This window comes from Tympanuchus pallidicinctus, unplaced genomic scaffold (assembly GCF_026119805.1).
Source record: "Tympanuchus pallidicinctus isolate F22 unplaced genomic scaffold, pur_lepc_1.0 scaffold6, whole genome shotgun sequence".
NCBI lineage: Eukaryota > Metazoa > Chordata > Aves > Galliformes > Phasianidae > Tympanuchus > Tympanuchus pallidicinctus.
In genome coordinates, this window is record NW_026294780.1 from 1553052 (window position 1) to 1578247 (window position 25196).

A 25196-nucleotide genomic window follows, 5' to 3' on the forward strand; every position below is an offset into this window, starting at 1 on the left:
GATTTCTTGTACTGATAGGAATTCTGGAGAATGACTGCATTTTGCCGCGGTAGATAAAACCCTTACAGAAGCAAATCCACGATGTTGGGGCTTTTCTTCAGACATCAGATCTGCCTGATTGTCCCCTTGAGATCAAAAGACAGCTTTCCCTTTAGAGAAACAGAGACTAATGGCTTTCTGAACTGATATAAAGCGAGGGGAAAAGAAATTGGAAAAGAGTGGGTGGTATGAATTTGTGAATTTGCAGTTTTCTGTTTCTTTGCTTTTCTGTTTGTTTGCTTTTGACTCAAGAAAGGCGTAACTCAAACTGCAATGGCATTATAGATTAGGAGTATATGTACATATGTATATAGCCTTTTTATTTGTTTATTTTAATGGAAGCCACTGAGGGGCAGCAGATAAAAGCCAATCTCATCAAAATCAGAAATATGTATCCGTTTCCTTTGAAGTTGCAATTGGGTTCCAGTATTTTGTTGCACGAGTAACAAAATTTCAGAAATCACCCTAAAGAAGGGAAAGCAGGCAGAGGTGATTATTTGCCACCAAGGCAAAATCTCACAGCAGACCAGCACTTGCTCTTCATGCAACTGGCATACGGCATTTTCCTAGCTTTCTTCTCTCATTAATGACAGTTTCTTTTTTAACCTGACATGAGGAAATAGGTGCATTTAGAACACCCACGGCTGTTGCTAGCATGAAACACTGCCACATTCGCGAGGCACTTCGCGAATGCCCTGCGCGTTCTATGTGGCTGTGGGACTTGGGGAGTTTCCACGGACATCTCTACGTTTTTGCTTAAGTCCTGGGAGCCCTTTAAACAGACCCGGAGCAGTTAAACGAGAATAATCTCTCGCACCGCAAATTGACTTCCCTCTTTGTAGCCCTAGACACTGTTTCCAGCTGCTTTCAGTCTTTCAAATCCTTGAAAGCTTTCCTAATCCTCATGTCGGCAGCCTTTATGCGCTCTCCTCCCTCCCTCCCCTCTCTCCTGATTGGCGAGGCGATGGCACGGCCTGATTCAGCCAACTGCTACATCCCTGCGCTGCGGTTTGAAATAGGAGCCAGGCGGACAGTTGCCTCCCTACTCCTGACTTTTAATAGGCTGGGAAGGAAGGCTGGGAAACTTGACATTGTCTTAGGAAGGGTTCCCCCCCAGCAAAGGATAAAAGAAGAGGGGGGGGGGAGAAAGAAAGGAAAAAAAAAAAAAAAGTAAAAACAGCCAAGGCGAGGGGGAAAAACTTGAGTACAGCAGGAAACTTGATGGATCCCTGCCCTGCGGCCAGTGGCGCGGCGTAGCCCCTTCCCGGCTGGATGGATGATGGGAAGCTCACCATGAGGCAGGTGAGGAGCTCGGCTCCGGGCGGAAGGAGCGCCGCGCTCTGCGCTGGGCGGCATCGAGGCTTCTTTCCTTTTTCTTTTTTTTCCCCTTACCCTCTTGTAAAGTAAGTTTCAAGGCAAAGGGAAGCATAAGTGATTTATTTATTTCGATTTTCAAATTTTCCTTGCCGTGCGGGTCGCTGTGCGCCTGTTCAGGGGACGAACGGCGTTTGTGAGATCCGTAAATCAATTCCCGCTTGCTGTGGCTTGCATGCATTGTGTGGGCTTGTCTCCGTGACATGGAAAAGGAAAGGGCTCGCTGTGTTATAGGGCTAAACACGCCAATAATTCAGCCCAGGGATAATTTATTAAACTGCTCTGCGTGAGCTCCTTGCCTGCCAGTGCTTTAATCTTCTGATTGCTTTAAAACGTGGTAGTTTCAAGCTGTCTTACAGCCTCACAAAAGTACTTTAAGATGGGTTTTCTAGTGAATTTTTTTCCCAAGATTATTCAAATGAGGCTTTTTTTCTATTCACCTGAAGGGACAAAAGGAGCTTTTATTCTCTTTCCCCCAGTTAAAAGGAACAGTGGCGAGATGGTTTTGATTCTCACTGCTCCTAGTTTTGCAACAACAACACGCAGTTAGAGGAGCCTGTGGGAGCCAGGCAAGCTGGTGGGGCCAGGTTTAAAGGTTGAATCAGAGATCTGTCCTACTTCATAAAGCCCTGCCGGTCTGCTTCCGAATCTTGCACTTCGTGTGTTATTTTCTAGGTAGCAAATGGGTAAATGCAAGGAAACGAGAGAAGGTACTCTTCTGTACGCGTGTTGTTCATTCAGCTCTCAGTGGGACTTTTAGACTGTATGCTCTGGGAGTGCGTGTGCAGGTTTTGCACCTGTAGTGCAAACGGAGCGTTTGTTTTGTGTTTGCTTTCTGAATGTGTGGTGGGAAATCTCAGCTTCCTCACCCTGCTCTCCTGGGTGGAGAGAGGTGGTGAAGGGAGAAGGAGAAAAGGCAGGTGAGGGAGGGGGAATGGTATTTCCTTCTCCCACCAGAAAGTAAAATACTCCTGTTGTTTTTAAAAGAGAGGGAAATTCTTGTCCTTGCGAAGCCAAATGAAGGGCATTTTATATACCGCGTGCCTCAGGTTGGTCAGTCGGATGCACGTAGTCATCAGAAGTCATTATCGCCGCAAGAGGGTACTTTGGCACAGGGGGTTGCCAATGGGGAATAGAGAAAGAAGCAGTTGCAGGCTGACAGTAAAGAAAAGCAAAAAAAGTAAAACGCTCTGGGAAATGCGCGCTTCGCTCACCTGAAGCGTTTGATTTTATGTCTTACTGAGCTTTGTGTAAAACAGAAAAGAGAAGGCGAATGATAATAGGAGTGTGGATACCCTGCCTCCCGCTCAGGGAAGAGATGAGGAAGGGGGGAGGCGTTCCGCCTGAGGAGCAGTGCAGGCACAGGCACAGAGCTGGCTCTTGCATGGCCCGGCACGCCCCGGGTGCCCGCCGCCCGCTCCAGCTGCTGCTCCTCCTGGGGAGGCAGGGCCAGCTGAAGGGCTGCCAGAGCTTGTTGAAACACCTGCCCCCGAGTGCGGTTTTGCACCCCGAGCCAAGGGAACAGTTTAAAAGTATTTCCCCGGGTCTGGTTGTTGTCTTGTGCGCAGCTATTTTCGGTTTGGCAGGGGAATGCTGGGTGTGCTGGAGGGGCTGGTGGCCGGGGGGTGGCTGCTTGTTTGGGTGGGAGCTGAGGGCTGGGGCGAGCTATGGGGTGGGGGCTGTTAGGGAAATCGTTATGGCAGCTACCTGGGAGAATGAGCATCACGTGCACTTGGAGCCCATGCTCCTGTTTGTAGTTTCCCATTCTTATGGGAAAGAGGAATTTGCAGACGGCTTTCCTGTTGGCCCTTGTACTTCCCTCCTGTGCGGAGTGCTGAGTGCCTACACGGTGTCCTCTCTCCCTCCCTGTCCTGTTGCCTTCCTGCCCTCCGCAGGTGCTCCCATCTCTGGCTTTAAACTGGATGGTGCAAGGGTGGAAGGGGCTGACTTGACTCCCTGCTCTTGTACTGGGTTCAGAGACCAGCTACTCCCACCTGGAGATGATCTTGGTGGCAGCTACAGCATAACATGAGGCTGAAGAGTTAACTGTCACGCAGGTGGCACGTTGCTAGCCCTGGAATAGAACTGTATATTGTGCTGGTGACTGAATTGGCCCAAAAGCAGCAGGTAGATACTGAACAATGGTACATCTGATACTATACTGTCTATATATTTAGAACTGGAGTTGCCAAATCCAGCTCATCTCCTCAAAAGGAGTATGGGAGTTACTGTAGAAATGTAATATGCAGCTTGTTGAGCAGGTAAGGTTCAACCAACTTTACCACTGCACCAAGCATTGGTTCCTAGCAGGTAACAAGGATTGCCATAGGATGCTGTGTTGAGGTTTGTAAATGAGAGAGTTATGAAAAAGTAGTCATTTTTAGCTGATTATTGAAAACCTCGGCAAGAGCTGTCTTCTTGGGCTTGCTGCCTGGTAGAAATAATCACAGAATCGCAGAATGGCCAGGGTTGGAAGGGACCTCAAGGATCGTGAATTTCCAACCCTTCTGTCTCATGCAGGGCCACCAACCTCCCCATTTAATACTAGACCAGGCTGCCCAGGGCTCCATCCAATCTGGCCTTGAACACCTCGAGGGACGGGGCATCCACAACCTCTCTGGGCAGCCTGTTCCAGCACCTCACCACTCTCATAGTAACGAACTTCCCCCTGACACCCAACCTAAATCTTCCCTCCCTCAACTTAAAACCATTTCCCCTTGTCCTGCTGTTATCTACCCTTTCAAAGAGTTGAATAATAATAAAATGAAAATAATAATAAAATAATAATTATTAGTAAAATAAAATAAAAATAATAACCTTGCATAGAGGCTTCAGTAAAGATGCGCCTAAGCAAGGCAACGTGCAAGTGATGGAGACTTCTGAGAAGGTGCTCAGCCTTCATGTGCTTGAAGGTGGCTTTTTGTGGCTGGAGGCTGATTGCATTCCCTTAGTTTGCTGCAGAACTGGAGAGGGCACTGTGAGCTCTGTTTTAAGTTCCCTAAGCTCGCTTCAAGCTAAAACAAATGTTTGAATTTTAATACATCATTTTCACTTAGTTTCACCTACAGCAAATCCCTGAAGAGCAGCTTATGGGAGTGTCCTGATGACAAATGCGACAAATGCAACTCCCTGCCTTGGCCTCTTCCTATTGAAGTTCTGTTGACTTTGATCAAGGCAAAGTTGAGGCCTCCATCACAAAAGAGGTTTAACAAAATGACTGGCCACCTAAAAATGAAAAACTCCTTTCTAAGACACAGAAGGCCATAGTTATCATGACTGCAGTCATATAGCTTTTAGTGTGTATGCAATTCATCAAATGAGTAAATGTTGCATACAGTTTCAGTGAATAACACATGCAAAACACAGAAACATCCCCTTTGCTTACAGATGTTTAAATTCTTAGCATGTGTTTCTTATTTCCTATTTTCTTTTGCATACCTTTTAGAATTTTTAATGTGTTCCTCAGTGGAAAAGCTGTTTTCTTATCCTGGGGTGTTCTACTCCTTAGTCTTGCTTTAGGAAACTCTCTTTAAAGTTCCTCCTGGGATATTTTGTTGTTTGTTTGGTCTATAAGGAAAGAATGAGCATCTCACAGAATGCTGTTTTCTTGTTGTTTTGTGCTGTACCATGCAGAATAAAGAAAACAAGTGTACAGAGTCCGCAGGCAGTGAGTGTATCAGTTAATTAGTTGCGGGGCATTGCTCCTTAGGAAGCCTGGTGAGGATTTGGTGTGTGTGTGTGTGTGTTGTCTGCCTCCTTTGATCACTTGTGTGGTAAATAGACGTGCAGTGTAGCTATGGCAACATGTGCTGTAGGTTGGTGGGAACAGAGGGGATGGGATCACCGGACAAAGGGCAGTTTGTTAGAGTGGTTGGTTCTGATTAGAAAAAGGTGGCACCAGTCAGGGCATTTAAAAACATCAGTTTTGCAAAACACAAATGTGTGTTATCAGTTTCAAAGTAGCATTTGTTTCTGTAGTGCTGAAGGAGCAGATCATGTGGAAGATTGGAGAGGAGGGAGGAATAATAAAAAGCAGAAGCAAAACCTTGTAACACTTTGGAATGCAAGTATATTCGTGCCGGACGTCCTTCTGGTTTTGCTGCAGAGTGGATGCATTTTGCACGAATGCATTTGGATGAACTAAATTACCACAGATAATATAGTGTTTTAAAAATAAGACTTTAATGATGTAATGATGATAGCCTGAGGTTTTCTATTACATCTGGTCCTTTCTCCAGTCCCTCAAAATACGATGCTCATTTTGAGATCAATGCTACTGTACCTATTCCACCTGTAGAGGTCAGACTTGAAGTTCTCAAAACCTTCACTCATTAATATTTCAGCCTAAAGCTAAGCCTATAAAACAACAAAACTGGGCACAGCCACTTTCCTCATTAACTTTGTGGGATATTCTTAAAATAATATTGATTTGTCAGTATCGGGTTATTGAGTAACACGGCATTTCTAGAGCTCGAAAGACACCAAAATTCAGCCTTCTCTCCCAGCTCGCAGAGCCTGACGCAGAGCTGTTATTAGTGCCTGAATTATTTAGATGCGTATCTTGCTTTCTGATCCCCAGCAGGCCTCCTGCCTTTGATGGGGCCTGTCTCCGGCCCTCGCCTCCCACCCGGCACTGGGCCCCGCTGGTTGACTCCTTCCCCCACTGCCCGTCCCAGGGCTTCCCCACGGGAGATGGACTGAGGCAGCAGCACGGAGCGCTACGGCAGCTCTGGAGCTCTGCAAAAAAAAAAAGTTGCCTGGGCTCAGAGTCCATCTGCAAAGTTGTACCAGAGGTAAGGGGTTTACTGCAGCCTGGGGTGGAGGAAAATGAGTTGCTGGGAATGAGGAGCTCGTGGTGGTGAATGCTCAGGGGATGGGTATGCTGAAGCTTAGTACATGGAAAGATGGAGAAGCAATTTGGGCTGTCTGAGGATGAGGGCTGAGCTGGGACAGAGGAGCGGATCTGTGTTCCCACACAGCCCCATGCATAGCCTTGTGAGTGTGTGCTGGGGTTTGTTCGAACTGAGTTTCGGACTTGTTAGGGTATGGTGTTCTTTAGCCTCTCCTTGGACTGGAAGTCTTTTATTGCAGCTTGGAGCTTGTAATGCTTTAGCAAGCTGTGAGGAATTACTGTATATCCCCGAGATCCCTGCCTGAGAGCTAGAAAAGGCGCTACAGGGTAAGAAGCTGATTTTGATCTCTTTCCTAAGCAATGAGAATAGCTCTTAATTCTTTAAAATTCTTTCCTATTTGTTGTCATCTCATGGTTGTTTATCATTATAATTTATATCTTCCCAGGGGGATGCGGGGAGACTAAGAAACTGGCAAGTAGGCTGTATTTGTTTGGCCCCGAAGTAGGAGAAAACTTTTCTGGTTACATAAGTGTTGCTAAGAACAATTTTAAGGCAGTAAAACAAATAGCAGAGTGTGGGCTTTTACCCCTGGCTTAGTGAGGCAGTAAATGAGGAGATCCACAAGGCTGGCAGGATTTTTCAATGCAGTGTGACAGACTGTAACAAAAACATTTTTGGAGGGGTATTTCGTGGCCTCAGAAAGGAGCGAGCGCAACTCTGATACTTGCACCATGTGTTGGGGTGGGGAGGCCAACCTTGTGCATGTGCCTCCAGCAGCACTGACAGCTGCCTGTCATGCTTTGCCCCAATTGCCATGCTGCCTGGGCACCTGCAGCCTCTGGCACTGCCTGTCCGCTGCTGCAAAGGATGTAAAAAATGGGGAAGAACAAAGCTCTCTGTCACTGCTTTAAGCTTTCTGGGGTACCAGAGACACTGGAGGATTGCCCCTGTGGGAGCAGCCTTCTGTGGGATGTGTGGGCTGGAATCCCAGCCCTGCACCTGCTTTCTGTCCTGAGCAGGTGTCCATGACTAATGGCATTAACTTGACTCTTTCGGCCTCCAGGTATTTAATTACTGAACAGCCACAGCGGGGCACTGAGGCCCCTCTCCACCAGAGCGGCAGGTTGGACTCTCAAAAGTGATATCAGAGAGCTGTTGTGCTACTTTTAGTCAAAGCAGGAGCTTGCTCAGATGAGACCTCTGACTATTTCTAATACCTTCATTTTTATTTTTCCTTATTAGAACTATTCTGAGGACTATTAAGAGGTTGGTCCTTTCTTTTAAAGACTTCTGAGAAGCTAACCTCTTCTGGCAAAATGGTTCTAAAAAAAGTTATATATTCTACAGTCATTGTCCCATATGGAAATATTAATTCTTTTTTTTTTTTTTCCTGTTTTACTTTGATTTTTCTTTCTGAGAGGGAAATGGAGACATCAAAACAAGAAATGAATAAAGAAACACAGCAAATGCACCTGTCTATATATTTAGAACTGTTGTTGCCAAATCCAGCATTTTATCATAAAAGTAGCCAGCATCCAAGTTTCAAGGTATTCTCCATCACTAAAGGAGCTCTGAAAGTGTTGGAGGGGGGTTTGTCACTGGAATGTATGAGTTGTTTTTATTTCAGTTTGCCCTGAGGTTGTGCCTTTACTGCAAAATCTATATATTCCACAGGAACATTTAAGCTCCATTGACATTTTGTGCTTTGGGGACCAGCGAGGTTTGTCTGATTCCTGTCTCAGCTTCTTTCCTCCCCAGCAAGCTCCAGCTCCTTGGCAAACTGGGGCCTCAAGTATTCAGCCTTTCATCCTCCAGTACCACCTCATCTCTGGAGGCAGGGACACAGGCGCCTATTGCTCTCACTTCTCCTGTTTCACTTGTTCTGGAAGTTTGTGAGGCTTTAGCCAGAAACCTACACAACTCTATGGTCTCGCTGCAAAACACGTGTGCTGTCAATCTGATGTGCAGAAGCAAGAAGGAAGGGGAGGCTGCCTTGGGCAAGGAGAAGGGCTGTCCCTCTGAGAGCACTATGTGTGGACACAGCACTTGAGCAGGTACATTTCACAACCAAGAACATGGGGTCCTCATTCTGTATTCTGGTTCAGCCTACTGTAAAGTGGTATCAAAATCAGTGTGCACTGATAATATGCTAGATAATGCATATTAGGTATGCAGACAAACAGTATGCAGCTTAAGAGCTTAGATTTTGACCTGTGTGCAGAGCTCCACTATTCCACCATCTTTGGTAGCATCTACTGAAGCAAGTGACTGTAAAAAGTTAATGACTTCATTTCTAACTGGATAACCTCAGAAGTATAGATTAGGCAGAGACTTCAAACTGGGAGCTAAGCAGTTCAAAAGTGCACTATATTGTTTTGGTCTAATTAACACAACATGGTGATAAGACATTAAAGCAGAGTGACAACACTATACATTGATAACAGGGGACATTAATGCCTGCAGACACAGTCTACATTGTAAAAATCTGAAAAAAAGCTTATTATGTTAGATAGGTCAATGTGATTTGACCTAGTTTTGCTTTGCTGCTTGGAAATTATGTCAGTATTAGTTATGTCATCTCCTTGGATGAGCAATTTAACATCCTTTTTGCATTGCAGTGTTGTCCTAATATTTTATATATATTTACCTACTCTCTAAAAGGATCCTTCAGGCTAATTCCAGAGATCCAGGAAACGATGATACAAAACCAAACCTCCTGAAATTGAATTCTTTTATGCATCTCCTTTGTGGAACAAAAAGGAGTGATTTTAGTCACAGTGAAATTGTATCTACAAAATTTGAAATAAATCTCATCCCTCTTGCCTATAAAACTCATTAAGTTCCTAAATAAAGAAAGACCTGGATGCTCGTGTAAAATAGAGTGGATTAAAGGAACCATTTCATGCGCTTGGCCTGTGAAATGTAAGATCTCACCTGAAGTCATCTGTACTTCTCTTGGAAAAAATGAGTTTTTTCTTTTAGTCTTGAGCAAAATCACAAGGACTTCGCTTCATATTTATGTTACATTGTGCGGTTTTTTTCTTTCTTACCATCTGGACTTGTAAAGCAAGACTTTGTATTTGCCAGAGCTCAAATTGTGGTACGTGAGGGATCAACTTAAGTATGAAATGCTACTGTTCTTTGTTGTAGTGGAAAAATAGTTTGTTGCGTTATAGCCAATATTGTTGAATGCTAGAAAGGGAGGACTCTTATCTCATCCATTTACCTACATACCTACAGCTGTGTCCCTTACTGCTGTGTCATCACTGCAAGGTATTGCATATTTGCAGCTTTTGCTTCTTAGCCTTGTTTGATCCAAAATGAGGAACTCTGATGCCTGATTTTACCTCTGCTGAAATGAGTGGAATTGCTGAGATGGGATGGATTTTCCTCTTCAAATTACTGTGTTATTCAAGAGGTAAATTGTCTCCCTTGTGACAAACACTGAGCACATCAGATGAGAACATGAGAGCAAACTCAGGCTTTGTTTCCTGTTCTGGGGGGTTTGTTTGTTCATTTTAATTTGATGTCTTTTCTTGAATCGTAAGAAATTTGTACTTAAATTTCAGCTTGCTCCTTGCAGTGGTGAAATACACTATTAAAGTAAGAGCTGTGCAGTTTTTTCACCATCTCTTCACAAAAGCATCAAATCTTTGAAAGGTCCCACTTATTCACTGTTCTCAGCTCAAGTAAAAATTAGAATTGTAATAGCTGTATAAAATCTTTGGGTATGCTTCAAATGCATGCCCTCTTAACATCGCTTGGTAACCAGCTTAATTGGAACAAAAGCCCAACAAGAGCAAATGCGATGCCTCTTCTGTGCTATAACATTTGCTCTTGATCCCTAATTAAGCCTTGTTTCTGAAGGTTGAAAAATCCTCCCATAATATAACTCTCCTTGAATGTCTCATCTGCAAGAGAAACTGTCATGAGAGAAATACGCTGTTCCCTCCTCCTCCCTTTAAACAAAAATAAAGTGTAAACTGCTTATGAACGATTAACAAGGACTGTAAATGAATATAATGTATCCCTAGAGCAGTATAAGCCCAGGTAATGAATATCTTGTTTGTGTTTGTACACTGATTATCCAAGATGGTGATAAACAAATGAGAAAAACCGCTCTCAACCTCTAACTGCGGTCATGGGGAAGAGGTTTTTTTCTTACATCCTGAGAGAATTTCCTTTGAAAGCAGCTCCTGCCCATTGTTTCTTGTCCTGACAGCAGGCACTCCTGGGAAGATAGTAACTCCCATCTGCTCTGCAAAAAACTTTCTAGATGTAGAGAAGTATGATTAGATCCCCCATGACCCTTATCTTCTTCAGACTGAGAAAATCTGGTCCTTGCAGTGTTTCTTCTTATGTCAAGTTCCCTAGCCCACTAATTACACCAATGGCCCATCAGTGAGCCCTTTCAAACTTCGTCAGCAGAGAGAACCAAAAATGGACGCGGTATTCCAGGTGTAGCCTAAGAAGTGCCTAGTAGAGTAAAATAGCCGTATTCCTTGATTTGCTGACTCCTCTTCCTGATGCAGCTTGAGGCACTGCTGGCCTCCTTCCCTGTCAGGGAACACTGATGGCTTATGTTCAGTTTGCTGCCTTCCGGAGTCCCCTGCTCCCTTTCAGCAAAGTTGATCCTCAGTCCACAGTCTGGTCTGCTGCTTGGGATTACTTCTTTCCAGGCACAGGACACTATATTTATCTTTGTTAAAGCTCATGTTAAGGCTGTTAAGAAAGTTAGTTTACAGCCTCTAAGAGAGGCTTCCCAACTGAGGTAACAAAACCAAAACAAAACCGCACTTTCTCCCTTCAGCTTGATGTCACTGCATGATTGCCCACAAAAGGCTTTAGTTACTTTTCAAGCATTATGTGTCTTTCTGGACTAGAAATCCTGGAGTATTAGGTCATGCATCTTGTATAATTTGTGTATTTCCATGATATTTTTCTATTGTCTGTTTCCATGAATTTATACCTGTAAATATTGTAGAGCCATTCACTTTAGGAAGACAGATTGTGTCTCTGTGGTCTATAAAATCTGGAAACTGTTACGAGACTAAGCAAGTTTGTGGAGAAATGCACATTATTTCCCAATTTGTCTGGAGCTGATGAGGTGGGTGTGCCTAAAGAGAGACAAGAATGCTATTTTTTCCTTAGAGGTGAAGTCTGCATGTGTTGCTTTAGTCCAATGTTTTTACCTCTTTTGGGTCAAGCTTTACTGCCCCCTTTCCATCTCTGCTTTACTATTTCTGTTACTGCTTCCTCACATCGTTGTCATCAACCTCCTGCTCTATCACTAGGTATCTGGACAGCACTGGAACTCACAGGAGTTGTAGGGTGAACACAGTGGGAAGAGAAGTATAGTGCAAAAAGAGGCAAAATGCTATCTCCATCTCTTTCCTTTTCAAATGTGCTTTTAACCTCACTTGGGAGGTAGGCTTTGACAGCTTGGGATTCCTGCCCTGGTTGATGGGCAGTTAGCAGTTTGAGCATAACAAACAAGAAGAAAATTGATATTTTTTTTCTTTTTCCCCACTCTTTGCTTACATAGAATCATAAAATGGTGTGGGACCTTAAAGACCACTTAGTTCTACCTCCACTGCCATTGGCAAGGATGTCTTCCACTAGATCAGGTTGTCTAGAGCCTCATCCAGCTTGGCCTTGAACACTTCCACATATGAAACATCCACAGAGATGTTTCTCTGAGCATCCTGCTCCAGTGCTTCACCACCATCATTATAAAGAATTTCTTCATTGTTTCTGGTGTAAGTCTACCGTCTGTTAGTTTAAAACCATTACTCCTTGTCTTATCACTACAGAACCTGGTAAAAGTCTCTCTGCATCTTTCTTACAAGACTCCTTCAAGGAGATGCTGCAGTAAGGGCTCCCTGGAGCCTTCTCCAGGCTAAGTAACATGGACTTTCTCAGCCTGTCTTTATAGGTGAGGTGCTCCAGCCACTCTGATCATGTTCAGTCTTCTGGACTTGCTCCAACAAGCCCATGTCTTTCATGTGCTCAGAACCCTAGAGCTGGGAGCCGTACTCCAGGTGGGATCTCACAGTGCAGAGCAGAGCGAGAGCATCACCTCCTTCAATCTGTTGACTGTGCTTCTTTTCATCATTGAATTGGAACTGGAAATTTTCCTCGAAAATCTTAAGTTTGAAAATATTTTTGAGTGAAGATTTTTGGGGGTTGATGTTTCTGTCATTAGGTGATGCTATGCTAGGGTATGATTAAAATGTGAGTGTAAATGTGAAAAAAGTTTGCCTTTTTGAGGCACTTGAGAGGAAAGAAAGGAAGAGAAAGACAGAGACAGCTCTGGCTGTTAGTGCTGTGCGTATTTAGAAAGAAAATCAGCTTTCCATTTTTCTTGACAGAATTACATTTTAAAATACATGGGTATATTTCTGAGATGAGAATAGTTGCTTAGAAAATAAAGTGCAAAAGTAAAGGACTGAAAGAGAACCCAAAGGGAAAATGACAATGTGGGAAAAGAAACCAAGAGAAACCTGGAGAGAGGAAAGTTACCAGTCCCAGTCTTTCCTTAAAATTTTGTTAGGAAAGCTGGGGAAGAAAAAATGTGAAAAAAAAAAATTGTTATTGAAGCTTGCTTGAACGCCTTGAGAATGAATATGAAAGTAGAACTGTCAGTGTAATAGAATCAAAAGTTGCCTTGGCAAGTAGGGATACAAAAATCATAGAATGGTTCAAGTTAGAAAGTTATCCAGTCCAACTCCCTCACAAGGATACCTCACAGCTAGAGCAAGTGCTCAGAGTCCAGCCTGACCCTGAATGCCTCTGAGGATGGGGCTTCTACCACCTCTCTGGGCAACCTGTGCCAGTGCCTCACCACCCTTACTGTCAATAACATCTTCTTCATGTTCAAGCTATATCTCCCTTCTTTTGGTTTGGAACTATTTCCCCTTGTCCTGTTATAGCAGATCCTGCTAAAGAGTCTGTCCCCTTATTTCTTGTAGCCTCCTCTTTCCTTATAGAAAGAGGAAGAGGTCATAAACTTCGGGAGGTTGGAGGCAAAGAGAAGCAAGGCAGTGGACAGAAAGTTAAGGAAGATAAAGAGATAAAGACCTCTGAATGCATGTGAAGGGAGATAAAGTCAGTAGCCGCTGTAGTTTCCTATTCTTTCTCCATTAAACTGTCTGATCTGTCTCTTCCTGAAAGGGCCATTTTTGATGATACCTGTCCTTTCCCAGGCCCCTTAGCTTTACACTGTAGAGTTGTAATGGGATGATCAAAGGTCATCTTCTGAACATCCCTTTCCTTAGCAAGTTGTTCCTTCCGGAATAAAAAAAATAAGATAAATGTATACTATTGTGTTGGATTTTTAACATCTCTTAAACAACCTAAAAGCTTAGTTTTCTGGTCAAATTCCAATGCGTATGGCTTTTTAAATCTTGAGATTGCTGTATAGTTTGTGTGAATAAACTTTTTCTACTCAGAGTTGAAACCTTGCACTTGAGTATAAATTATCAGTTAAAAAGTCAAATGTGTCAGTAACTATATGAAATCTGTAAATCAGACTTATGGGGCAGCATCAGTGTAAGAAATTCTGGGAAATTCTTTATTATGAGGCTCTCCTGAAAAGGGCTTAATTCTTCTGATAAAGACCCCTGATACTCTTCATCTTGTAACTCTTCCACTGGCTGAAGAAAGACCCATTTTACAGAAGTGACAGTCTGGCTCTCAGAAGAAAAACAAAAGAATGATGCTTTGTTTTGCAAATAGATGAAAATGCTTACTCCCAAGCCACAAGCTTTTCCTAAAGTATTTCATAACCCCAGTTGCATGAGATGTTAGTTTTTGTGATAACTACATCTGATATTTTTATACATCATCTCAGTTGAAAGTCTTATTAAAGAGGTGACACCAAGTAGAAGATTGTATGTTATGGCTTGATTCTACACAGTGCTGTATTTCAAGCCAGATTTAAGTCCAGCTTTTGGAGGTGAAAGATTGACTGAGTTAATTCATTTTCTCAGGTTTGGACTGTTTCTGTTGAAAGCACTTATTCATCAGAAATTTAAAGAATAAGTGTGATTACGTTCTGATATTTGTATATATGCCATTTACAATTTGTATGGCATATGCACTGTAGCAAATCAAGCAACTTAGCAGAGCTTGGAGATTTAGTTATATTTACAATAGAAGATTGTTTACTTATTCTGTTCTCTTTCTTGTGTAGGGTGAAAAGGTTAAGCATGTCTTCAGGTGATAATGGACAAATTATGTAATTAATAGGGGTGTTTGCTATCCAAATCCAAAGATCAAGGATATTTACCTAGTGTGTGAGAAAGAATGATACTCAGAACAATTAACACCCAGCGGAAATTTCTTGTAGTTTATTTTAGCTGGTCTATGATTGGTAATTCCCCTGGTTAATGGAATGCCTGACTCCATGTCAATCACCATTTGCAGAGCTTAACTGCAAATAGCAGTTATTGGTTGCATATGTTGGCCTGTCAATTCTTGTTTCAGAAATAGGATGCAAAATGGCATATAGATAAACTGTAGCAATTTGGTTTTTGTTTCTGTTTTGTTGTTGTTGAAAGACTCGTGTTTAACAGGAGAGAAAAAAAAAGAAAAGGAAAAAAAAAAGTCTTAGGAAGGCTCCTAGTGCAAGTCTGCTTTAACAAAGTAGGAGAATCTCCATGCCATACTACTTTGTTTTGCAGGCAAAATTTGAGAGATGTTAGAATACAACCAATTTGCATGGATCTTGTTGCTTGTGCCCTGGGGTGATAGGCAGGAGTTGTATTAGAAGTCTTGAATGACATTAAAAATTGTATATGGTGAAAATGATGACTCAATATTATACCTTTGATTATTGTTGGTGATGCGTTCTGGTAGACTTTTTAATGAGTTGTAAGAGAAGATGCTTTTTGTGTCAATTGTGTTAGTGTTGGTAACTACACCAACACTGTTAGTGATGGTGTAGTCTGGGGCATCTATGTCTTTCTGGTGTTCTGCTGCTACAAGTACAGCAAGTCCTTTTTTAGCCACTCTGCACTGTCTAGTTGACATGAGCTATTAAGTCTTGGGGCAATGACATACTGGAGAGCCTTTGGAAAAAACTGTACCTTGGTTTTGTCTGGAAAATGGAGATTATAATATTGACTTCGAAAGATGTTTTGAAGCTTATTTTTACAAAGACCAATAAGAATTGATGATGCTGATTACTTAAGGAAGTGTAGCAGTCAGGTCTTGACTGTGAGGTTGAACTGTACGCTGTCTTTGAATACGCTCCTAAAATGATACCCTCTTTCCCAACAGGAACAAATCACTCTTGTCTCTCCAATTCTCTCCAAAAAGACTAACCCCTCCAAAACACCCTAGCAAACCAGGCAGCCCACTAAAAATGTTTTATGTTCAGATGACAGAACCCAAAGTAAGGCAGAGTACTGCTGTTCTGGGATGTACTTGGACTGAACAATAATTCTAATTGTATTAAAACACTAAATTTGCTGTTCTACATACTGTAGACAAGCAAAAATACTTATGTTTTTATAAAAATGAGAAAATTAATTGAACACATATCTTAAAACATTTCATTCAAGAAGACATAGTCCTATAAAATGTGTCTATTATGATGAAATCAAACTTCTCAATAGGGAACTCTTCTGCCAGATATCTTGTGATCTGTGAATGAGAGTGAAATACTTCTTGGCATTAAACTATCTGGTGAAACAGGAGGTGAAGAATTCATGTGAATTTTTAAACCAGTCAATTTCATTGTGAAATTGAGTTGGACCAGATGATATGAATAAGAATGTATGGAATCCAAAATATTTCAATTTTATTAAAAATAAGCATGTTTATTTTTGAAGTCTCCAGGAGTCAGAGGTGCTTATTCTGATTATGCATTCTGATTCTATTAATTATAATAATTTTTCAAACTGCTTTTTTTTATTTTATTCATATGATAACTCTTTTCTACAATAGGTAAATATAATAAAAAATCATAACATGGTGGATAAATGGCCTTAGCCTAGGCTAGATTATAATCTTGCGAAGCTACCCTACAATAAGCATTGCAGATACCATATTTGTTCTTGAGTTTTTACAGTAGGAAATAAACAAGTTCTTTTTCAAGTTCTTGCCACACCTCTTTGCAGACACATATGCATGTAGTTTTCCAAGAAATGAAGAAAAAAGGGCGTTAAAGGTATCACAGGGCATCAGCGACAGGTTGTGTTCAGTTATCATTTGTGATTATCTGGAAGCAAAAGCTGATGCAAAATTGAGTAGTGATATGTAGATAAGAGCTGATTGCAATCTCTAGTGTAGTTGCTTAATGCCAGCAGTGATGTTCCAGTAGTTCAGAAGGATATAAAGAACGTCCATTCTTCAAACTCTGATTACACAAGTAATGAAATGAGTCATAGTATCTCAAAAATATTTAAGTGAAATGGTATAAAAGACCTAAAGCCATAAATGCCTCTAGATGACTTTGAGTGAGGGACATAAACTGCTGGTATCTTGTATGAGCAGGAAATTCTTTGGGAAAAAGTTGCAGATGGTAATAAGAAGAGGTCTGTGTTTGTAGGGAAGAGAATACTGCTCCACAAAATATACTCTGTATGTCCAAATCTGACCTGGGAAGTGTCTGTCCAGGCTATTCAATATCAGTGTAGCTCTGAGCGTGCAAGGGAGATGTGTTGATCATAGTTTCCAAATATTCAAAGCATTTCATTTCAATGGATGAAATAATGCACAGATGTATGATTAAATGTGCACGTGTTCTAAAGCCTTGGGTCAAAGGTTTTGTACTTGGTTGGTATTCTTAATATTTTACAGGTTTATCTTTCTGTTTTACGTGCAAATACACTGAGACAGGAAGCCTGGTCTGGGACAGTTCATGGCTCTATTTCAATTTCATACCTCTGTCTTTCTGTACTGTAACTGAAGATTTACACTTCTTGTTTGCGTGGTGCTTCCCAACTCTTCAGAGCCAAATGACATTAGCATAGGTATGAAGTGAGCACCTAATTGTATTTTCATGTCTGCTGCTATATCTCTTCTGCTCACCTTGGGATGAGGATGCAGATTAAATCATTTTATACTGACAGAAAACTAATAGCTGTCTATAGTTCTCTCCAAGTGCTCAGAAAGAAGGTAAGGGAAGCCTACCTGCAACTGAATGGAAAGCCTCACAGGATGGTTTGGCTTCAGCTGCAGCAACAATTGCCCCAAGAAATCGTAGCAGCTGATACAGGAACTTTGTATCAGAGTGCACACAACAAGTTTACTTATCTTACTGGGTTTTAGACTTTTGAGTCAAAGTTCGTGGATGATTATTTTTATCAAACAGAAGAGGAGATAAATAAAAGTGGATTCATAAAAGTGGATAAAAAGATTCATGCCTTTCCCAACAAAACCTTGTATAACTATCGGTAAAACACATGGATTGAGATAACATCATGAAACTGTAGTTTTCTATGTGGGGCACTCTATTTAACTTACAGAAGGAAAGTGTTAATATGGCTTTTAAAAGATAATAGTGATGGAGATAGGATGTACACATATGTACACAAATTTAACATAGGCTATACCTAAGCAGAACAATACAAAATAAAGGAAATAATATTGAGCTTTTCTGCTGTCTGAGAAGACATGTTTAATGAAGAAGTACCATGTTAGTGTTTCAGCTAGGCCAGCTACAGAACAAGGGAATGTTATGGGAGAAGGGCATCACCAATAGACTGGGGATTTTTAAGAAAACTGTAAGAATTTCTTGCTACCTTTAAATCTAACAGTACTCTTTCTCAATCTCATTAAAAAAAAAAAAAAAAAAAAAAAAAAAAAAAAGTTAAAATTGAAGTATTTGTTTGTAAGGTAGAAATATTGCTGACGGGAAACAGCAAAAGTCCATGTTGCCTTTTAAAACTTCATCAGGAAATCTAAATGCTTTGTAGATTTGAAAGAAGACGGCTTATAAATATTTGCATGTGTCTACTGCATAAGTAGGAAATTCAGTGACTCTTTTTTTTGTTAGTTGAAGGCCTTTTGTAGAAGATATTATGAGATGTCCAACTTACAATCAACTATGCTAGTCTCAATTTAAGTTTGCATTCCAGGAAGTGTGAACATCTAACTGGAAGTATTCTGGATGTGCTGTCCTCTTCTAGTGAAAGTCATCTAACAACAGACACAGACAGTGTGTACAGCTACATCTTAGCCTATTTTCTCCAGGCTCCTTTTATAGCCCACGGTAATTCCAGAGCATGATTCTTTTTGTGCTAAAGCCTTTTCAAACTGTTCAAGTAAATTGGTTCCTTGAAATGTGCACTGAGTATGAAAAGGTCTCAAGGATGAGTAGGATCTGGTCATTTCTAGGCTTCTACTGTGGACACCTCTATTTGTTCAATTTTGTTTTCCCTAATATCAGTTATCATGGAGTCACAGAATCACAGAATGGTTTGGGTTGGAAGGGACATCAAAGCCCACCCAGCCCCAACCTCTGCCATAGGCAGGGCTGCCTCCCACCAGCTCAGCTGCCCAGGGCCCCATCCAACCTGGCCTCGAGCACCTCTAGGGATGGGGCACCACAGCTTCTCTAGGCAGCTGTGCCAGCGCCTCACCAACCTCTGGGTAAAGAATTTCTACCTAACGTCTAACCTAAATCTCCCCTCTTTCAGTTTAAAGCCATTCCCCCTTGTCCTGTCGCTGTCAGACTGTGCAAAAAGTCAGTCCCCCTCCTGCCTGTAAGCTCCCCTCAAGTATAGGAAATATGCAGTGAGGTCTCCCCAGAGCCTTCTCTTGTCCAAGCTACGCAAGCCCAGCTCCCTCAGCTTTTCTTCACAGGGCAGGTGCTTCAGCCCTCTGATGATCTACATGGCCCTCCTCTGGGTCTGCTCTTAAAGCTCTGCATCCTTCTTGTGTTGGGAACCCCAGGCCTGAATATGGTGGGTGGGGTAGAGGGCAGAGAGCCTTCCAAAGCAGGTTCCTTCAGAGTGATTATGTTTGCAAGTAAAGATTAATGAGCAGACCACACCTCTTATAAGGCACAGTGGTTTGACTGTCCCTCAAGTGTGGAGTTTAAGTTAGTACATGCATGTAATTAAATGAAAATTATAAGAGGAAGGTTAGAAGGAGAGAGATGTTTGCACTAGGGTAAGAGGGAGGTGTACTAAAGCTAGAAAGTGTTATACTGCTAATCCTTTTAACTTCCTCTCTGGGCTTTGTTGTCAGCCCCCTGCTGGGGCTGATTATTCAGGTTTAGCTCTGTCTTCCCAGGCATCCATTTTGAGCAGTTGCTTCTTTCTCCACTTTACAGGATCTGATCTGCAAAAGGCAGCTAGTGTTTCTTCAAGGTGGTAGGCAGCATTTTACTGTTAAAATGTTATAATTCAACTAAAGGTGCAGAATACATGATAACCAAGCATATGAAAATACTTAGGAGAATGCATTGCTCACTAGTAAGGGAGTATTGTATCTTCAACAAATTATTTCTTATCTTTGAAAACAGTGGAAGGATCCCTTCTATAGAAAAGCTCAGGAGTACATAAAGGCACCCTTGTTTCTTGGAGTTAGTGAGGCTATGAAACACATGAACTTTACCCCTTGCCTTTACAAAAGGTCTGCCAATTCTGTGAATTAAAAATCCATGGGAAATTTTTGTTGCCTACGGCTGTTGAGTTTCAATGGCTAAAACTCTTTCTGAAGTTAGGCTCAAATTATATATTCTTTTTAGCCTCCAAATGACACCTTATGCTTTTCCTGCACTCATAAAGTTATAAAAAAAACCAAAAAAACAAAAAAACAGAAGTGTTCTCTGTTCAGACAACTGTCATATGTAATCTGCTCTGTTTGACTGTTTGAATGTTGTGATTTAATGCCAGTAATTAAAACAAAAAAACTAAGATGTGCTTAGCAGTTTGGTATTTTAAGATCATAGAATTGCTCAGGGTGGAAAAGACCTTAAAGATCAAGTCCAACCGCATCCTAACCATACCACCTTAAGTAACAACCCTGAGCTAAATCATGTCCCTGAGCACCACAGTCAAATGGTTTTTAAACACGTCCAGGGATGGTGACTCAGCCACCTCCCTGGGGAGCCTATTCCACTGCTTAATAACCCTTTCAATAAAAATTTTTTTCCTGATATCCAGCATAAACCTCCTCTGACTCAACTTCAGGCCTTTTCCCCTCATCCTGTCACTTGTCATGAGTGAGAAGAGACCAACCCACTCTCGCTGTAAGCACCTTTCAGATATTGGAAGAGAGCAATAAGGTCTCCTCTCAGCCTCCTTTTCCCCAGGCTAAATGGCCCCAGTTCCCTCAGTCGCAATGGGAATATTTTAAAAATATGTTATGATCCATGAAGGAACAGCACATACTAATGAAATGGGGCTAAGGCACAAGAAAACTGGAAATATTTCCTGTGTAATGAGCCATGCATGATAAAGACTTGTGTGGAATGGCTGGCAGCAAAGAGCTATCTACAGCGATATGGTAATTCTATGTTCCATTAAGGTCTTGTTATTTTAGTATTTAAACAAATTTATGCTGCAGGAAAATAAGGAGCCTGTTGTGTAACGTTGGCAAGGAAGAAAATCAAAGTGTTGGGTTATCGTTTAGAAGAACTATATCCACCAAATTCTGACTTGTTAGCTGAGTACTTTGAGATGAAAGGAGGGGAAACTGATTCAGGAAGGAAATCGTGGCACACAGAGCGCTGCATATGTTGAGACACTCTGGGGACAGATGCACACAGAACTTTTCTGGCTCTGTGACCAACTTAATATTTTGCTTATGCAAGATAATGGGCAGAGAGAACAGCCTGTATTTTCAAGAGCCACTAGTAGTGTATTAAATTAATCTTTTTTTTTTCCTTTTTAGAGAGTATCGAGCACTTCTCAGAAAAATTGGACATATGAGAAAGATATATTTTTGTATGCATTTTTGAAAACATAAGATGTTGTATGCCCTCACAGCAGTAAGAATGGGGGAAAAATGAAATCTGCCTTGAGTTTTCTCAGCTCTGTTATGTACCAGTATCATAAGCAAAACAATTCCAAGATCTGTTCAAGCTACTGCATCAGAATTATCTTTATCTCATAAGGAAATATAGCTTTTAACTTGGTGAAGGTAGATGTGATAACTCCAACCCTCAGTAAGATGGTAGTTTTCCTCGCTCATGACATTGGGTTGCTTTTGCAGGCATGGCTTTTGCACAGAAAGATTTAAGCTCTTGCAACAGTGCAGAAACTGGAATGACTCACAGTCTAGGAAGCACTTTGAAACATCTATTTTATGTCAAATGTAACACGATAGTAACTTTTAAATCATTCTTCTATAGCCTGTTTCTGACTTTTGTGCATGCAAGGGTGATGAGAATGAGCCTTCTGGTGGTTTATGGCATTGTTACAGATGTGATGGGGAGAGGTGAATATTAACTTGAACTGTTCTCTCTGAGCACTCAGCCAATCAGTTCACAGACCAATTATCCTGGAAAAGTCAGGCTGTTCCAGATGCTGTGTGCCATTACACAATTCCTTTCTGCTCCCTGAGAACCTGAAAAGGACAGATGGACTATTAAAAGGAGGTGTGACCAAAAAAAAAAAAAAAGAAAGAAATCCTCCTGTATCTGAACTGTATCTGCTAGTTGAGGAATAGACTATATAATTTTTAGTATTTCCTTTTCTAAAATGAACCAGAGTCTCCTGAAATATATAGGTCAAAAGCAAAACTTGTAGCCCTTTGGCCCTGATTTTGTCAGGCGTGTAATAATAGGATAAGGATAAACACATATGTGGGAGATTGCTTTAAAAGAGTGAACGTTTTAAAAAATGTTTAGTCCTGAGAACAAGCATTACTCAATGTACTTGAGATCTTTTCCAAACAAGCAGTCCATTGCCAAAACTCTGGGAACTGGTGTGCTTCATCTGGTACAATGGGGTGATATTTATCTTCAGACTAGACAGAACAAATCTTCTTTTTAAGCCCCTGTGGCCCTTTAAGTACTGGTATGACTCAAAGTAAAGAAAGATATTTATCAGAGAGTTTCAAGTGGATGTTGAAGTATTATGCTCTGAATGTTTTATATTCTCCTATCTCTGCTATATATTATTTTGAGCTCTGTCTTTGCATCTGAAATACGATGGATATGCGTGTAAAATACCCATGTTCCCAATGCAACATGAAGTAAGTGGAATAGGTTTTTTGTACAACTGTTTTGGGGGAGGAATGTCACGCAAATGCTGCTGAATAGTTAACACCTCTCACTGACTGACTCAAATGTCTTATATCTAATTTTCACTGCTCAGGCCACGAGTGGTTGAATTCCACTGACATATGCGTGATTAATTCTGTTCATACTGTCAGATGCTTTTCTCTGTTACTTCGGTATAAAAAAAACCTGCATAACATAACGTAATTTATTTTGTGATCTAGAAGTGAAAGTCCTCTCAGGTCAGTCACCTGAATTTGCAGTTTTTCATGGTACAGTTGAGTAATTTCAAGGATCTCTCATGCACCTTTTTTTTGTTTGTTTGTTGTTGTTTTTGCTTATTACTTGTGTGCGCATCTTACTGATAGTTCCCTAAAATTAGAAGCAGTAGTATCTAAAGGCAGGCTGACAGTCCCCCATAGTTGTTATATTGGTTTATAATTATAAACCATTGTGACCATATCTTGATTGCATAGAAAGGGTCCACCTGAAGACCCTACAGAGCTGATCTGATGGAATGATAATAAAGCACTCAAACAAGGACAGTGTGTCTCAGAACCACATTTTAGTTTGGTTTACAGGAAGTATTAATTCTTGTAATTTCATAATCCCAAGCACAAATACAGTGTAAAACTATAGATTTTGGTAACAAACATTTTCCATTTGAACTGCAGGAGTTCAGCATTTCCAAATAATTTACGATACAATATGGTAAACAGAGTAGCATTTCTCTGCTACGTTAAAAGAACCCTGTGCTGTCTCTGCATGTATGATAAAATCCTGGCATGAAAGCACATTAACATGAAGTATTCACTTTTTCTTCCTAAGAGTTCAAAACCTTTTGCTCCTGTGGAATTTAGGTGATGCTGGATATTTAGTTTACAGTCTTCCATTCACCTTTGAAAGGCATAGATTATAATCTGATTTAGATGACAATTGGGAGAGCTCAGTTGTCTCAGTTTAGCTCTTTGTTTATGAAACCACCATCACACACTTAATGCAGTGCTGAGCATGGTGACAACAGGCCCATTTTGAGGGGCTCTGGCACAACCAGAGTGAAAGAAGCATGGAGTATAAACTTTGCTCATAAATAAATAAATCTAATTAGTTTCTTTCTTTTAAACTTTACTCTGACAGATTATGGACTGTTCTGCATTACAAATGGCAAAGCTTTTGGTACTGCTGGAAAAGAAATCCTCAGTAGGAGAAATTGCATTAAGGCTTAAGTAATTTGTGCTGGTTTGTTGAAGGTGTCAATGTGGCAGAATGTGGCAGGGTGGTCAGGTCTAGATACTGTGTTTAGTTGGGAAGAGTAACTCTGATCATTGTCTTCGGTCATCTCTTTACTTCTATCCTATCTTGTGGTTGTAATAGCGCTCAAAGGTTGGTTTAAAAACCCTGTAAATTAATCGATCAAAATAAGCTGACAAATTAAACTGTGGCCTTAATTCATAAAGGTAACAACAACAAAAGAAATTATTTGTAAAATGGATATTTGTAGTCCTGCATTAATTTCTGAAAAGAAAGCTTGATTGTGGTTTTTGTTAAATGTTTGGCAGTTAATTCTGTTTCTGTAATCAAATACAGATAAAAAGCTGTGTATTGCAGTCGCCATAAAGGTTTTTCCAAGATGCAGAAGACAAAGGTTTAGAGTTCAGCACTTCAGGGGGCTAATGTGTATTATGAAGCTGCGTCTTGAATGGACCATAGCTAAATCGTTTTGCTGCCAGTCAAGATAATGATTAAAAATCACTCACCTAGGGAACTGCTTCTGGATGTAGACAGACCAGGTTCTGGGGATGCAGTTAAGGGGACAGAGAAGAGAGGGATTTATATATGCATAGATGATTTTTGAGCAGTCGCATCTCGAAAAGGAGGGAAGGGAAGAGAAAGGAAAAAATTGGCTGGCCCCAAAGGGAGAAAAGAGAGAAAACAAAGCTTCCTTCACTAATCTCAACTAGTCACGTAATTATAACTTCTGAGTTATCAGAAGAGAGCTACCCTACTATCACAGCCCTAAGGAGGAAGCAAGATTTTGAAGCCAAAAGTTAACTCTAGAAAAAAATTATATATTTGTAGCTTTTAAATGAAGCAGGATTTATACTGAAATAATAACCTTATCAGTGATAGCAAGGCTCCTGGTGAAATTTGGTGATATTTTAATCTCTGTCTGCCCAGATTTTTAAGTACATTCTTTCTGTCAAAGGGGCTTAGCAATGGTGACAAAATAACATACTCATTAACATGGATGTGAAAGAGGAAAATACCTTCTCCCTTCCTCTTACTGGTATGATTCTGATATGTAGATAATATATATTACTTGCATATTTATATGGAACTTTTTAAAATTCATTTACTGCGAAATGACTTAATAATAGTTGTGGATAAAACGTGGTTTGTTTTCTAATTAAAACAAACAAAGATATCCAGAGGACAATGCTAAATCTTTTTTCAGCATTAAACATTTAAGTGAGTGACGGCTGTGCTGCTGCATTTTGATTTCACTTATGCCTGCCAAAATATTTCATTTCTCAGGCTTTCCTGCATATCTCATCCATGCTAATGGGAGGAAAACGTGTTGGTTTCTGATCTATTCCAGAAAATACCTTGTCAAGTGGCTTGCACCCTCAGGTCTTTGAACAGAGATTGGAACTTATTGCTGATGGTTTTTGTCCGATATATTTACTTCATACTAGCTGAAACATGTGGAGTCCTTAAGGAGCATACATTTTTAATAGAAGAAAGCAGCA

At 41.0% G+C, this 25196-nt stretch overlaps 1 protein-coding gene across 4 annotated transcripts in view; it reads left to right on the top strand.

The window, feature by feature from the left end:
- The window catches only part of MID1 (midline 1), a 235045-nt gene that overhangs the window by 100864 nt on the left and 108985 nt on the right, over positions 1 to 25196 (top strand). Inside the window, exon 1 of one of the 4 annotated variants that reach the window (XM_052664946.1) lies at positions 1125 to 1341. The exons of 1 other annotated variant lie outside the window; for it this stretch is intronic. The gene's annotated coding sequence lies outside the window, so the exon portion shown is untranslated. Of the gene's footprint in view, positions 1 to 1124; positions 1342 to 6102; positions 6207 to 6528; positions 6593 to 25196 lie in introns of those variants that run through there. 2 more of the 4 variants (XM_052664948.1, XM_052664949.1) reach the window with 2 other exon arrangements.